We start from the raw sequence: 11,744 nt of genomic DNA on the forward strand, positions 1-11,744 counted from the left end.
TGTTCTGATTCGGTGCTTGGGCAGCAGTGTGTGTTTTCTCGTGCGATATGCCAAAAGTTAAGGCAAGTGTTTCATCTTGTTTGCAACAGTTCTGTAAAGAATATAAGGATGTGTTTTCAACTGATGGCAAAGTGCTATTTTGCCAACCGTGTGGTAAATCTATCGCAGCTGACCAACTTTCGCAAATTACGCAGCATTTAGGTAGCAACAAGCATGTTGTTGCTTCTTCATGTTTGATCGGCAGACAGGCACTTATCGGGCAACAAACTCCTTCTACTTCTGGGGAACCGTCAAAATTATCCGCTTTTTCAATGGGTTTGTGCAGAGCTTTTGTGTCCGATATTCCACTGATCAAATTAAAGAACCCTGATTTACGAAACTTTCTCACGAAATATACGAACTTCGAACCGCCTGACGAATCAACTTTGCGAGAAACGTATCTGCACAGGTGTTACGAGCAAACCTTACAACGTATTCGCTCACAATGTGCGCATCAAAATATTTGGGCATGTAATGACGAAACTACAGATTCCACCGGTAGAAAAATCGAAATGTGATTGTGGGAGTGCTAAATAATGACGAGACGAAAAATTATTTGCTAGTGTGTAGCTGGGGCTACACATGTAACGATAGAAATGCTTTTAAATGAAGCAATGCAGCTATTGTGGCCGGAAGGCATAACATTTGACAATGTTCTTCTCCTCGTGACAGATGCTGCAGCTTAAATGAAAAGAGCTAGAGCTGCCGTAGGCCTTGGCGGTAGCTACCCAAAATGGTGCACGTTACATGTGTGGCTCATGCGTTGCATAGAATATGTGAAAAGATAAAAAAGCTATTTATCCCAATGTCGATAAACTGGTTTCAAAAGGGAAGAAAGTTTTTATCAAGCCGCCTAAAAGAATAGACATTTTAAAACAAAAAATGTCCTGAGGTTCCCCTTCTTCCTACACTTGTAGTTACGCGATGGGGCACTTGGTTGGATGCAGCTGTATATTATGTCAAGAACTTTTGGAAAATTTGTATCTGTTGTAAATGATGTTGACAAAGGAATTCTGCAAGAACTGTTCAAGGATCCCTCCTTAATAGTCTAATTGGCATACATCTCAACAAACCTGTCCTTTCTCTCTAATTCCATACGAAAGCTTGATCTAACGCACAAGTGCTAATGTCTAAATGTACAGACATTTTTGGGAAAAAACAAGGTTTTCAAAATTTGTGCCACATTGCACGTGTTTTGGAAGGTGAAGTAGAGGAAGAGGAAGCTTTGGAAAACTTCAGCGTTAGTGGCATTTCGTGCTTCAAATACGCTAGAATTGTTTCTTGTGACGTGGAGCGATCTTTCTCACAATATAAGATCCTTTTTAGCGATAATCGTCACAGATTTACAATGCAGAATTCGGAAAAAACTATGGTGATCCACTGCAACTCTTCCAAAAAAATAGCTCTGTAAGAGGTAAGCATTTAGAAACTGATTTCAGGTGTTTGAAATGTATGTAATATTTTGTTTTTGTTACCAATTGTTTTTATTTTTGTCACATATTTTCCTGTTTTTATCACATATTTTCAACATTTATGACACATAAAGAAATAAATATTTCTGAGTTTTTTTAGCACACAAAGTTCCGTTCCCTAGTAATGACAGAACTATTTGAACTCACGAAGCCTACTTTATGAAAGCACAAGAAGCTTACGCTCGGGCATTTTAGCAACTGCTGTATAACGTCGCTAGAGCGAGACTCGAAACGCGTCGATGATTGCGTAAAGAATCAGTTTCCAATGTTACAATCACATTCTGGCTGTATATTGGGAGAAATGTTAATTTTTTGCACAATAAACAGTACTTTGCAAGCTATCGTTAAATATATTTCGCCTAACATATTTGTTATTATGCCCGTCTGTGTTCAGACTTGACAACAATTTCACCCATGTGAACGACTACAGAATTCAGTGTTTCTTACTTCACAAAGTTCCCCATATTTCAATTTTAACATGAAGAATTCCAAAAATATATCTGACGTTGTTCCTCATACGAGTATTTAGGTATTCCGTTTTGTGTTCTTTCTCAGTTTTCCTGATAATAAACAATGTAAATATTACAGTACTGTATTTTTATTTAAGCAATGGGGCGGGCTTCTATAGTCGTTTTCACGTTCAGAAGACACAATGGGCTCTTATGGGCAATGCTTTTCTTATGGGAAATACGAGCGCGCTGTTGTGAAATTTCTGGATTTACAAATTTAGCTTAAGTAAAATCGGTAAATGTAGTTTTGCAGGAAATTTTGTAGAGAATACGATGGTGAACACAAAAAACTGGTAACTTGCTTACATAATTTTAAATAAATTAAAAACGCAAATTTTCTGTGAAAACACAATTTTTACATTGTTTTCATTCCTAACGTTGAAACATGCCGTAAAACTGAAGCATTCATTATTAAAAAAATTGACACTGTTTTTTAATTCTCATAGGTGACGGTGGTACTTAGAAGTTATCAATACTTTAAAGCATATTTGCATTAAAAATATTCAAATAAAGTATGTGGAGATTTTTTATATTCGTACAATAGAAAATGTCGTCGCTGGCCATTTTTTGTTCTGTAATTCCAAGTAAAAACTTCCAGCGACAAAGTTGTGGAGAAAATAATGAAATTATTTTTTATAACCACTCAAAGGTTCCCAGAAATATTACTTCCATGCATTTGGAGTTTCTTTTTAAACCGAACCGCGCGCGAAGTAAGGAGACGTTGTCTGGCCATCTTGAGCTGACTCACCGCAGCATTCCGGCTATCAGCACCAAGTTTTCGAGTTGTTATTTTATTTCCATTCATTAAAAATATTAACTTCATGCAGTTTGTTATAATAGAATTGAAATTACTTAAATTTAATAATTGACAATTATTTCCAATGCTGCTGTTTTGAGCAACATTAGCGCTGTCGCAAATACACGTTTTTGTTTACATTACTGTCGACATTAATATTGAAATGAAGATCACCTTTCAGTTTCCAACGTACACATAAATTCATAGACGCCATATTAACCTTTGAAAGGCTTTCCAACACGTGACAAAATATGGAGCTTCAAGATAGAAATATGACATGCCTTGCTTGAGTCATTCACGTCTTATCAGTTCACGTGGGCCATAACTCATTTGTTTGTTTGGGTTGCAACTTGAATCTAACCCGTGTGCCAGGTTCCCCTTACTTGAGTGAGATATCTGCTTTGGTCTGTTTAGACTTTATTCCTCTCTCGAAAAATGTTTTCAGTTGTGTGAGCGCTCAGTGATTTTTACTTTTTTAAGTGATTTTTGAAGTGCCATATTCGTGCATTACACTCGCGTGTGTAGTGATCGCAATGGATCATAGTAAAAAGGGTAACTGTAACGTTCACAGTATAATATTAATATTAATAATTACATATAATTATCATTATATATACAAAATGTGTAACACCTTCATTGTGAAGGAAGGTCATCATTTCCCGGCGACATGAGCTAGCGCTGTATTGGCAACACTGTGCGGTTTCTACATAAGCGCTGTTGTGTCTTCTGAACGTGAAAACGACTTTAGTAAGGTTGGCTACTGTCAGTAGGTGCTCTAGAGCTACGTTGCAATAATCAGAGAATGATTCAACTTTCCTCACCTGGATATGACTTTGCTTGTGAAACGGGGCTTTACGGCCATTTTTAGCACTTGATCGGAAAAGTTTGTAGTGGTTGAGGAAGGGGGTTTCTCCCTACAACTACAATCGATGATTTTTCGACTTAGAATTTTTTAACGGTTGTTTGGTGCCTTTTGGAGAAGTATACCAAGATTCATCTCAGTACCTGGAAAATGATTTTGTGGTCCAAGATTGGGTATTTATGTTTAGCTGCTTTCGGGAGTATAGAGTACAGGTTACGCTTGAGTGGAAGCTCATACCAACCGTAATGGGCTTGAACAAAAATGGGGTTGGCGTGTAGAGAAAAGGTAACTGCTTCCAAAAGCGGGAAATTTACCGAAGCTAATCGAAAGATTTGTATTAGCACAGGACACCCACACACGCTTGAGCCTCTGTGGGAGCAAGGAGAATTCTTGGAGAAGATTCTCCTTTAATTCTTAATTTCGATTTTTAAGAGAAAATGGGCAAAAATCCACCTTAAAAATATGCAGTCAATTAAGAACCTTAGAAGAGAAATGCCAATTCTAAATGAAAGTATGCGTTTAAGTTTTCCATTAATTCTTCTGTGACAGTTATGAAACATTTTGTTACGAAATTATTATTTCCATTAATTCAGATATGTAACAATAACGCAGAGAGCATTACTGAAAGGAAACGGTCGAAATTACATGCTAGTGGAAAAGGCATGATTAATATTCCAAGCCCAAATACACACATCCGAAGTTTCCACTCCCGATGTAATGGAATTAAATCAACGTTAACATCAAGTGAATTTCTTAGTTTTTGTCCACACCCTCTCCGACGATCGAAAACACGAATAGGTAAATATTTATATTATCACACAATGTAAAATTCAACTGGCACATTGCAAAACATTTGTACTTCATTCTAAAGCGGAAAATGGGTGAATACAGCGTCCACTCGGTTCTTCTTCCTATCTACCGTTTCATGTTCCCTTTTCGTCCCTTGACAACAGAGAAATCAGATGGAAACATAAGCGAAACTCTAAAAATCGCTCTTGGAAAGTGGTTCTGTTTATTTGCCACTGCCGTCTACAAATTTTTTATTTTCGGTGGCTTCATCTATCACATTGTGGTGTTCGAATTCGTCCCGTTGTCCAGCGGAAAGCAGAATGCTGTGTTCGTAAATCTTCTAATGGGAGGTCCAAGACTCCTCTGCTACCTGACTCTGGTTCTGTTCTCATTCAGATCTTCCACTCCAGTAGCTCTTCTTTTTCAGCAACTGACCACGTTAGACAAACATTTTTCCTGCTGCAGCAAAACTTACATCAAAATTAGAAATAGCTTCATCCTTTTTATTTCCATATGTCTCATTTCTGTTAGTGTGGTTTTCACATTAAATGGACTCTCATTTTATCAAGGAAATAAAAGCATTTTCCAAATCATGATGACTGCATGTGTGCTTATTCCATATGCTGAAATGCTGATTTTGGACATTGCGTTCATTCACTTGTGTTGGCTATTCAAAATAATTTTCCAAGAACTCAATACTGAAATATCTCATTTTCGAGTTCAACGCTTACATCCCACGGACAAACATAAGCAGGCACACGAAAGGAGACTTCTCTCTTCGATTTTTGCTCAATGCTCAAGAATCCGGGATTTGCGAAAGAACCACCAGGAAATCAGTAAAATGGTAGAAAACTTCAACGAGGCATTTGGACTCCCAATTACTTCCAACTTGCTAGAAATTTTGTTTACAATGTTGTTCGTTTCCTTTGGTTTAGTTCAATTTCCGAGCACCTACTCAGTCCATGGTTTGTTCCCAGTAGTACTTCAAATATTCATGATCTTCCTTCAAGGGGCACGGGCAATTTTCTTGGGAGCCATGCCTTGCTCAGCATGTAAGCAGGTGAGTCGTTTACAGAAATATTTTTGTGTAATGTAATCTAACGTTAATTGTACGGTAAGTGAAGTTGCAAATGCAATTTGTCAAGTCAAAGTAATCTTCAAGTTCATTAAGTAACCCAGTGACTTTACGTTGGCATTCAATTCATGTCTGTTGGTACACTAAGAACTGCATCCCTACTTTGTAGCAAATTCCAGAAATTTACAGGGATTCATTTAGAACTACCTAACTATGTGGTACGTAGTGAAGAATTTTTGTAAATGTTCATAAGGGGAGTTCAAACATATACACGCAAGGAGGTATTTGTAAAGATGAATAAGGAAGGAAGATTCTCTCATCTGGTTGCAGTTTTAAGCCTCTGGTAACATGCAGTACATACAATCCCCATGTAAATGATTGGCCCTTAATTATCGACTTTTGATTTTTTTAGTCTGTCCTTACAATAGTTGCATGTTGTAAGATAATAAGTCAGGGGGATAATATTGAATAGAATTATATTAACAGTTACCACAATGACATTCAAGTTCGCAGTGTCATTCATTTCTGGCTTATAATGCTTTTTCTACAATTGCAGTCTTCTTTTTAAGAAATTCATTCTCAACACCAAAACAATCGAGAGTCTAACTGTGCAATTCTTTCTAAATGTACATGACATATTTGAGCTACGAAGCTTGGTTTCTATTGTTCCTAAACACAACAGTTTATTGTCGTAACATTCTGAGATTCTCGCAACGAATTTGTGATAATTTTTAATTTATTCATTATTTATTTATTTATTCTGGTTCAATTTTGGGTTTGTAGCTACGATGTAAAAATATAAACAATTTAAATCTAAAATACAAATACGAAAGGCATATTTCAACGAAATCACTTTCTACAGTGTCACAGGAGAAAATCCATGTCACAATACTGAATTCTACAGGGTGTATCAGAAATCCCTTACCACCCCTTGTAAAATCCGCAGTGATGTATTTTCATGGAATTTGATATGGGCGATACATAATAGGCCTAGGGGAACATCTTTTGGAGTATGTCACGCGGACGGCCGCCATCTTGGTTCCGCCATCTTGAATTCAATTTTTCTATTTAAAATGATAGGTGGGTCATGTGATACATGACCATAGGCTAGAATTTCGTCAGGATGTCAAATCTGAATTCATGTAACTTCATTTGGTGAAAAGTTATTGGCAACTAAATGTGATATTTACCTGTTTGTTGCAGGTGCTGAACCATGCCGTTAACAACTGAGGAACGCATCCAGATTGTCAAACTGTGGAGTGGGAGAAGTGCCCGTGCAGTGGCTGCCGATTTCAAGCTGCGTCATCCAGAACATCACCATGTGTCACATGTTGCATTGGCACAGTTATTAACCAAATTCGAGGAGACGGGCACGGTCTTGGACAGACAGCGTAGTGGACGACCATGGACAGTCACGGATGAAGCACAAGCTACGGCAGTGTTGGCCTCCTTCTCGACGTCACCGCAGCGAGGCACACGTCGTATAGCAAAGTAATGTGCAATGAGTCACAGTTCAGTGTACCAGGTGCTAACGAGGCACAAGTGGCATCAGTATAAGGTGCAAAGCAGCAACACCTCTCTGAGGACGATCCAGATTGCCGCGTGCAGTTTTGCGAGTGGGCTATCGCGCAAGTACGGCTAAATCCAAACGTCGCTATGCAGATACTCCATTCCGATGAAGCGAACTTCTACGTAAATGGGGAGGTGAATAGGCATAACATAGGCTATTGGTCGCCTGACAACCCCGCTTGGACAGATCCCTCCGGTGCAGGGAAGATTATGGTGTAGACAGTCATATGGGGAACACGGATAATCGGTCCTTTTTCCATCCAAGTGAAATTAAATGCCCGAACGATACCTGGGGATGCTACAGGAACAGATACTGCCAGCTCTGATGTCGGAAGATTGTACATTTCCCAGTTTTTTCAACAAGATGGTACGCTTTCCCATTATGGCGTCCAGGTACGTCAGTACTTCCATGAACAATTTCCTGGGGCATGGATTGCTCGACGTGGGTCCGTTGAATGGCCTGTCCAGATACCAGACCTAACGCCAATGGACTTCTACCTTTGGGGACACGTTAAGGCTATGGTGTATGGTGTTAAATTTCGTGATCTTCGTCATCTGGAACAAAGTATCCTGACTGCCTTTGAGCAAATTTCATCAGATTCCTTGCTCGGTGTCCACAGACATTTGGAGAAGCGTCTGCACACGTGCCTTTCCCAACACGGACAACATGTGGAGCACATTCTGCAACAGGTAAACATCACTTTCAGTTGCTATTAACGTTTCAACAAAAGAAGTTAATCGCCCATATCAAATTCCATGAAAATACATCACCGGGGATTTTACAAGGGGTGGTAAGGACTTCTGATACACCCTGTAGAATGGGTCGGACGAATGCTACATACATACATAAAAGAAGGTGAATTTTTTTCAGCCCTTGCCATGTATTTATGACGGAACCTGTTTTTTTCCTACTCCTAGGTATCATATGATGCAGATGCTCATTAAAACTAAGTATCCATCAATAATTACTCGATAATCCTTAAAATGTTCTACATGGTTTACGTTTATACACGTATTATCTATGTTATACAGGGTGCTCGGAAATTACCCTTAGAAACTCCTAGGGCTAGTAGAGGGGACTGAGTAGACAATATTTGGAATAGGAACCCACCGTTCCGTGCTACAACCATGACAATTTGTCGGATGTGCCTGTGTTGGTATGCAACCGGGTAGGCAGTACATGATGTCAGAAGATCACCTGATGCCACGTGACGTCTACCCTGCAGCTTTATCCTGCCTGGAGCACCATTCACGTGCCTGTGCGTCTGCGATGAACATGGTTGAGACAACGTTTGCAGAATCCTTGTGTATGGCGCACCGGAAGGGAATGGAAGAGCAGCTCGTCGGCTGTATCAAGAGCGTTATCCACAACGTGTGACTCCATCACATACTCCTCTTGCCAGCATTTCGCAACGCTCCGAGAACGAGGTACCTTCACCGCCGACAGGAAGGACTGTGGTGCTCCAAAGAGACGCCGACGAACGCCCGAATGGAAGAGGCTGTACTGCATAACGTTGAACAGGACCTGCCAACAAGTACGCGGACAATTGCGCGTGCAATGGGTGTTTCTCGCAGCATCGTGTGGGAGGTTTTGCATAAGCAACAACTACATCCTTACCACCACCAAAGGGTACAGGCTTTGAGACCAGCCGATTTTGTACCAGGCGTTAACTTTTGCACGTGGTTTCTGCACCGCTGTATCGACGAGACCCAGTTTCCACGTCGAGTTCTATTCACATATGAATGTAAATTCACTAGGTAGTGTGTTCTCAATTCTCGAAACAGCCATGTCTGGGCAGACGAAAACTCTCATGCGACGCATGTTCGGGGATTCCAGCACAGATTTGCTATCAATGTGTGGGAAGTTATTCTAGACGGTCATGTGATCGGGCCGTACCTTCTTCCAGCCAGGCTAACGAGTGCCGCGTACTTGATCTTCCTACAGGAAGTATTGGCCCTGTTTGTGGATGCTGTGCCATTGAACGTCCTTCAGGAACTGTGGTTTCAGCACGATGGCACACCGGCTCACTTTACACGCGACTTTTGGAGACATCTTTACCGACGATTCGGGCAAAGATGGATAGGCCGAGGTGGTCCAACCGCGTGGCCCCCACGATCGCCGGATTTAACGCCATTGGACTATTCCTTGTGGGGTTGTATGAAGAGTATGGTGTACGAGACTCCTGTAGAGACAGAGGAAGAACTGCTGGCACGAGTTATGGTCGCTGCACAAGAGATTGACGGGACACCAGGGATGAAGCGAGTGTACCGAAACATGATTCGTCGGTACAATGTGTGCAACGACGTTGGTGGTCGTCACATCTAGCCGCTGTTGTAGTTGAGCAGTGCCGTACATCCAGTGCAGAAGACAGAAACAAATTGTTGCATTCCACTGTCGACACAAGTGTTATTGTGATCAAAGAGTAGTACGTTTCTTTTTTGTTCCCTTGGCATTGTTACCAAATAAATTTGTTTGTATTATGCACTGAGATACACGTCAATCAATTCTGTACCTTACGTAACACATAATTTCACATGGTTGTAATAAATTATTACACTTTAGGTCTTCAGGTGATCTTTTGACGTCATGTACTGCCTACCCGGTTGCATACCAACACAGGCATATCCGACACATTGTCATGGTTGTAGCACGGAGACGGTACGTTTCCGGACATGTGTTCCTATTCCAAATATTGTCTACTAGGAGTTTGTGAGGGGAATTTCCGAACACTCTCTATGTGTAATGTGTAACGTGCCCACCGTTACATGGTGGTATGGTAAAGTGTGGTATGGTTTGGTAAAGTGATATATATATATATATATATATATATATATATATATATATATATATATATATATATATATATTGAAAAAAACATTCTGCCGGCACACTATCGATGGCTCACATGTTAGTTTTGTAAGAAGGACGCTATTGATTTAAGTTATCTCTCTTTCGGTCAAAGAATGTGTTCTTCCCATTGTTGTTGGTTTGTAACTGATAAAGAATTGTCTATTTTCTTCTGTATAGAATCGGTACAATGCAATGTGCTTTTAGTTCCTTTTATGTTAGGGAATTTTACCGAGTAGGATTGAAAGAATCCTGAACGTACGGTTTGTATCTCTGTTTAAAGTGAGTTGGCAACGCGTACTCATAGTTAGGATTTTCGCGGCCCATGCGCCACTCCCAAACGTTATAAAAGCAGCGCAGACGGGCAGAGAGCTCAGTTGACTGCCAGATGCCAACTGCGGAAGGATCGGAAGATCTGGTCCCCAAGACTTCGGTCTAGGATAAGTCCCCGGCCAGATCTTCCCTAACTGATGTTTCCCCCTTACTGATCCGGTTCCAGGTTCAAACCTCGCACAAGTCCCCGACCGGGTCCCTTCTTCAACAGTACTTTGGTTCCCAGGTGCAAACCCCGGGAAAGTCCCCGACCAAGGAACTGAAATGGATGAGTCCCTCACGAACCGGTTCCTAGGTGCAAACCCTGGACAGCCCCCGACCGGTTCTCCCCGTAGATCCTGGTTCCAGGTTCAAACCTCGGACGAGTCCCCGACCAGGTTCTCGCACACCGTCCGTCCTGATTCGTTGGGAGGTACCGACGCTTGTCACCTGGCTCGGACCCTGTGCATCCTGTTTCTCTAACTTCTATTTCTCCCCCCCCCCCAGTTGGCAATTTTGATAGAGGGCGTTTCTTTTGGTCACGTGTGGTTTTCTTTTATGTAATCACGTGGGACCCTTTTTACTGTTAATTGGTTTTTGTTAATTAGTCACGTGGCCCCGGATAATTATTAGTACATTACGGAACTCGCGTATTTGTTTCAAGTGGGAAACCCTAACTGGGATAAAGTAGAGTAGTGTGTTGTTCCCATGTGGGCTAAGGTTTGTATTATTATTATTGGTGCCTAAGATTGTCACGTGGCATGGAAACAGAAGGTCACTAACTGAGATAAACTTTGGCTATTTGGATCCAATCTGGTAAGGTAATTAACTGAAATCTATCGGGGATAAAATTGTATGCAACCACCAGAGTAAATGTAAGGTCAATTATTTTGTCATGTAATAGTAAGTTTGTTAACGGGTCAATGCTTTACCCGGGGGTCGAACTGATTATCATTTAACACAACATTCCTGTAAATACCTTGTATTCACTTTTTGCGGTAAAATATGAATGTCAGGTAACTCTTGCAGAAGTGTACCAATATTCAGCTCTATACATGGAAAATGATATTGACGACCAAGGTCGGGTACCTATGTTGAGCGCCTTCTCGGTATATAGAGGATAGGTGACACTGGATTGGAAGCCGATGCAAACTGAAAAGGGTCTGAGCGGAAATGGAATAAGGTAACGGTGTCAAAAAGTTGGATATTGACAGAAGCCAATTGAAGGATTTGTAACAGCAGGGAACACCCACACACGCTCGAGCCTCTGTGAGGAGCATGAAAAATAAATACTCTGGGAAGATTCTGTTCAATTCTTGCTTTTCGATTTTTAAGGGAAAATGGCAAAAATCCACCTTAAAAATAGACCTTAAATTAAGAAACTAAGGAGAAAAATTAAAATTCTAAACTGAAGTATCAGTTAAAGTTCAACCTTCCCTCTCCACTTTTCTGTGACTGTTATGAAACAGATTA

The sequence above is a fragment of the Lepisma saccharinum genome, chromosome 13, assembly GCF_977018435.1.
Source record: "Lepisma saccharinum chromosome 13, izLepSacc3.1, whole genome shotgun sequence".
Lineage (NCBI taxonomy): Eukaryota > Metazoa > Arthropoda > Insecta > Zygentoma > Lepismatidae > Lepisma > Lepisma saccharinum.